A 6,000-nucleotide genomic window follows, 5' to 3' on the forward strand; every position below is an offset into this window, starting at 1 on the left:
CTGGCCAGTGGTTCCCCTTCTCCTTATGCATGTCTTTGTCCTTCTGTAGTCCAGTCACAGGCTTTGACCACAGTGGCTGCTGTTATATATTTGTAATTCTGATATGGGGTGGGGTACATCGCACACAGGGGTTGTGGACTTCATACCTCTGAGTGTACATATTTAGCAAGTTGTCCATCATTGCACCACTCCATTTGCTGTGGTCCTTAGACAATTTGTGTTGCTATATGTTATTATGAGGCTACATGTGGGCCTAGCTGTCATACCATCACAGACTGACATCTGCACAGGCCAAAATATGACAGTCAAACAAAGGCCCACACATGGGGGAGGATGTTAATCATGTTCTGCCAAACATAGACAGTTAGGAGAGTGGTTTGGTAATTGCTTGTTTGTTCTTATGGGTTTGATGTTTGCTTCCCCAATGTCTGCCATTGCTGTTTTGACATGACCCTTTCTTGTTTTGCAAATAGTTGGCAGGCAAATGCAATGTTAGGACAAGCAGAACAGATATACAAGGCATACTTGTGCTCCTTCTGTGACAACCTGTGTCATTCCAGGGGGATGGCTGTTGGCCACTGACATGTTGTCAGTGCTGACACAAAAAAATGGCAGCGTATTATACACTGGAATTACACTGACCTTCAAGTACCTCATCTTCTGAGAGCTAGACATCTGGACAATGCCATAAGTGATTGGGGGATGGAGGCCTAAATTTAGGGACCATTTTTAAGTATTGGCCTTACAAACCGATAAAAGATGATTCAATAACAGGTTTTTCATTAGCATGCATGTTCTTATGGGTGTGCAGTCTGACACTACGATCTGTCATTATTTTCTGACCTTAGTCTTACGTGATTTGCCAATGAAATGCCAGGCAACCTTTATTTCATGTTATACAGACCACAATTCTGAACCAAAACTCTCGACATTCTGCAATAGGTCTGTACAGTTGAGAGGTATGGTAGGCACTGTGTAAGCTACTTCAAGCTGTGTACTTACTGTCCATATGTCTGCCCCCTGTCCATGACCTGTACAGCTTTCCTGCATTAAGAGAAATTGACATCTGGACAGTGTGTACATCTCCTACTGTAGATGTAGCTGACATGCATAATAGTTGGCACTGCAGTTATCTGAACATGGCCCTGTCAAAGACAGCACTCTACCAAGGCTACTACAACATAACAGCCAGGAGTAAGTGCTGGCCAAATCCTGACAGTATTAACCACACATATGCATAGTTCATGAACCCCTGCATATTGTGGGCATGCAACAAGTTATCATATGTATTGGGACAGCCCTGGCAATGTGTGCTCTGCTGCTATTTCCCTACAAACCAATAGAGCAGAGTATGTGGGAAAAAACAGACTGAAAGGTGTTTGCACAGTTTATACTGTTGTGCTGCAGATGCTGCCTGTATGATTGGTGGGCTGTAATACATTGCACCTGCTTGCTGTTTTTTTTTGTACTTGATTGCTTTTATTTTGCTATTTCACTTTTTTCCCTTCCCATTTCTGCCCCTTTTAAGCCCCAAGGCACACCGTGTAAACCCAGTCCCCAAATGCAAACAGTCCTGCTATTTCCAGGGTTTTTTTTTTTTGTTTTGATTTAAACCCAGCGCATGCCATGCAAACCCATTTAGCTAAAGTAAACACTTTGCAGTAGAAATGGCCCTCCTCTGGATGCAAACACACTCTTCATTTCATGGAATAAGTAAATAGAGCCTCGGCCACAAACCCTTGCTTAGCTGTGCTTAGCTAAGCTCAAATGGGATGCGTGGAGCTCCAATGTGCTTACACCAGGCATGACACACCCCCTTTTCATGTCAGCTGCTTCTCCTGCTTACACCACTGCCTTATAGCTCCAACACGGTTAGGTGCAGCCAAAGAATGGTCTACCATTTAGTGATTCAGTCAAATTTGCCTATTTTCATAGCCCACTGCCTTAGTCCCTGGTTACACCACAGCCTTCTTCCTTAGCAACCAGTGTTACCTTTTATTGTTTTGATTCTGCATGCCATAGACTATAATAGCAAAAATGCAGATTTCACTTAAAATTGTCTTTTCACATTTTTTTTTATTTTTGGCACGAATCTGCCCTATACTTAAATGTCTGAAATCGGCCAAAAAAAACTTTGATTTTTATAATTTTACAACTCTTTTCCATGCCACTGGCCATATCTTTGGCCATTGGCATGCCTAATGATTATAATACATGCTTTACTTTGAGCTGTCATGTCTCCATTTTGATTTTTGTAGAAATGTATTCGGTTACTAACCAAATACATTTCTGCACCTTATACTGTTCTTGCACAGATGCCTGCCTGCTTACTGAATTGCTAATTCACCTCATTTGCATCGTTTTCACCAGCAAATGAGGTAATTAGCATAACTCAGTGATGTCCGTGCAAGAATAGTGCTAGCAGGCTCGTGCATGCTACCAGCCTTGTTTACTGGATCACTTGGCGGCCATATTCCATGCAGGAGCAGCTACACTGTGTCTTCACAGAAAAAAAACAGCTTATTGAATCCCGGGGATTGACTTTGTGCTTGTAATTTGGTTAAATGGATTCCAAGCAGTAGACGACTCAGGACTGAGCCTTGTGGAACACCACTGGTAACAGATCACCTATTGGAGGTGGATTTCCCTATTTTGAGTATAAGTTCTATAAATGAGCCACTTAATGACCCCTCTAATGATATTACTGTTGATGCCTACTTCGGTGATTTTGTCAATGATGCCTGAGTGGGGGATAGTGTCACATGGTTTGGCTATGTCCAGGGGGTTGTAAGCACAGATGTGCCCTCATTCAGGTCCTTGGTGACTGCCTCATACAGGTCCACCAAGTTTAATAGGCATGATCTTCCTTTCAGAAATCCAAGCTGTGTAGGGTCATCTGTGTGTAGATTACATATATCTTTGCTGATCTGGTCCATAATGATTTGCCCCATGGGCTTACAGATATGGTCACTCAGGCTAATAGGTCTATAATTCCCATGGTCAGTGGATGTACCACCTCTGTGCAAGGGGATAACAGTTGCCATTTTCCAGTCAGCTGGCAGGCAGCTGGTGGTTACACTACGATTGTAAGGACTTTACAATGCTGTTAATAATTCTTGTTGGATCCCATGTAGGACACAGCCTGGGATGTTAGCAGGTCCAATAGATACTGTGTTTCCTCCTTAGAGAGGTCATTTATGATCTGCTCTGTAGATATAGAAGGTATGGAACAGGTTGTAGGGATGTCATGTGGTATGTGTGGTGAGAAAGGGGGAATGGAGTTGTCACAGAACCTATCTGACAACAGGTTAGCTATTTTTGCAGACTCATTATATGTGGGATCATTGAGTACAAGTTCATCAACAATCTGGGCCTTTCCTCTTAGGTAACACATGTCACTACACTATGCCTTGTGGTCGTCTTTTGTAGAGGAGGCTAATTTTGTCACATAATTTCTGTTGCAGGATGTTACAACAACAGTATTTGCTTGTTTTAGCTGAAGAGGGTGTTCTTCCATTTTTAGGGTGGCTCCCTCACTCCAAATGTCACACATCAATGTTCACTACATATTGTCCAGCCTGCTAATGGCACTTGTTCACCAGGCAAGTTAGCTATACTATGAGGAGCTTGTTTTCCTCCTGTCAGGTACAGTTGAGTCTATGCAGTTGTAAGGTGCTTGCATAAATCATTGATACAGAGCTCGGTATAGTTGCCTGTTGCATCTGAGGAGGAAGGTGCAGTCAAGCTATTTATACCTTCCCATAGGAGGTTATAATTTGCTTGGTTGAAGTTTATTACAGTAATTGCTACAAAGGTGGGGGGGGGTCAGGTTGTGATACTTACTTTTAATAAGACTGATTTGTGGTCAGATTTCATCACAGTGGAGGTGCTAGTCACCCATATTGGTCAGCACGGCACCTGATGCAGTTCATTGTCTCCCCTTGTGGGGATGTCATGACACTGGTTCAGGGCATTGTAGTTAAGGATGTGGACTAACCTTTGGGCAAGTAAATTTGAGTGTGAGCAACCAATATAGTTAGTGGGTAGTTAAAGTCACCCCAAACCATGATGTTGTGATGTATCTTGATGGACACAAGTAGATTCAAATAAGAACAATGGGTGTCCTGAATCATAGAGTTGTACCTGTAGCTGTCAGTGGCTTGATTAGGTGCCCTTCCAGCAGTGAATAGCATATGCAGTGTCTCCAGGGAATCACACTGTTTAATCATTCTGGATGTGTATCTATCTTTAATGAGTATGCATACACCACCTGCTTTACCTTGCACACTTCAGTTTGAGGTCTGAGCATGTGAAAAGTATGTGTAGCCTTGTATGACTGTACTGCTGTCCACAGCCTTGAATCAGGTGTGTGTGACTGTGCAAATGTCTGCATATTCCAAGGTGGTGACACCTTCCAGTGAGTGGAGTTTAGTGTTGGCATTCCTAGCGTGTAGCAGTATAACTGTGATGTTGTTTGAAGATGGCATTTTCGCATTGGAAAGTTTTCCCTTCAGACACTGCCTATAAGATGCACTATGGGAATGTCACCAGCCTTGGTCAGTACATAAAATCCCTGGGGTGACAGGTGCAGACCATCTCTGGCAAAGTATCGAGGTCTGTTGAGCAAGTTATCCCAGGCTGACATGTAGTGGATCCCCTTAAAATGACACCACACGTTAAGCAATTATTGACTTCAATCATTTTCCATGTGTATTGAGCCATCATCCTAGGTGAAGGTCAAATGCAGCCAGGGTTGCCAGATTTGCAGACCCCCAGGTAGGGACAAAAAAAAAAAAAAGGTCTCTCACGACAAGTGAAGACCAAAAAAAAAAAAAGGTCTTCGGAGACCCGGAGACTGAAGAGCAAAAAAAAAAAAAAAAGGTCTTTAATGCGGAACACAGTTCCACATTAAAGAACTGAGCTCACTCAGTAACTCTGCACTAAACACGGAGCTTCTCGTGTTTAGTGCATTGCAGTTTCGCATTAAACACGAAGCTCCGTGTTTAGTGATTTTGATTGGCCTGTATACGGCATATGGGCCAATCAAAATCGTAAACACGGAGCTTCTCGTGTTTAATGCGGAACACAAGAAGCTCCGTGTTTAGCAATTTTTGATTGGCCCGTATACCAGGTATACGGGACAATCAAAAAAAAAACAAACAAAGCGGAGGCTGGCCGGGATTTAAACCGGCAGGGCGGGACTCGGGATCAGGCTGCTGATCTCGGGACAGTCCCGCCCAAATAGGGACGTCTGGCAACCCTGAATGCAGCTGAAGGCTATGAGCATACCCATCATCGCAGACACAGAGTGTCTAAGCTCAGTCATGTGTCTGCATACAGTCCAGTGAGGTATGTCTCAAGCTGTACACACCAACAGGAACTATGACATTGTCATAACATTACCTGATGTTGACAGACTTGCATGCATGTGTGGTATGGCATATCCTGACACCTCACAGGCAGCTAACTGTGACCTTTCCCATATGTAGCCTAGTGAGAGGATCATCAGTGTGTCTTATGATGTAATCACCTATGACTAATACGTTTGATTTTCTGGTTTGCCTCAGGTGTTTGACCGATGACACAGTGGTGCATGCGCTATTATGTGTACTGTGCTCTGCAGAAGTATGATTTTATGTAGTGAGCTTGTATCTGAATTTCTGAGGTGTCTGTTACTTGCATATGTGTCTGGTAATGAGCTCCACTCATGCAGGTGTTTGTGATGTGGGTATGGGAGGAGTATGTGGTCAGGTGTGCATGTTAGCAGACTGCTCATTGTCATGTAGTAACTGCTGTGTGAGACATCATGGAATCAAGGTTTGTAATATAGTCCAGTCTCTCACACATTGTGTTTGTGAGGCCTAGGACTAGAGGGGTGGTGACGCTTTCCACATCTCATCAGCAGCCATTGATAATCTACATATGTAGTTTTTTAGTTATCTGCAATGATAACTAAAAATAATTCAAGACTGTAGACTAAGATCTGTGTATTTGCTTAGA

The sequence above is a fragment of the Protopterus annectens genome, chromosome 17.part0 (genome assembly GCF_019279795.1).
Source record: "Protopterus annectens isolate FY-2018-M chromosome 17.part0, PAN1.0, whole genome shotgun sequence".
NCBI lineage: Eukaryota > Metazoa > Chordata > Ceratodontiformes > Protopteridae > Protopterus > Protopterus annectens.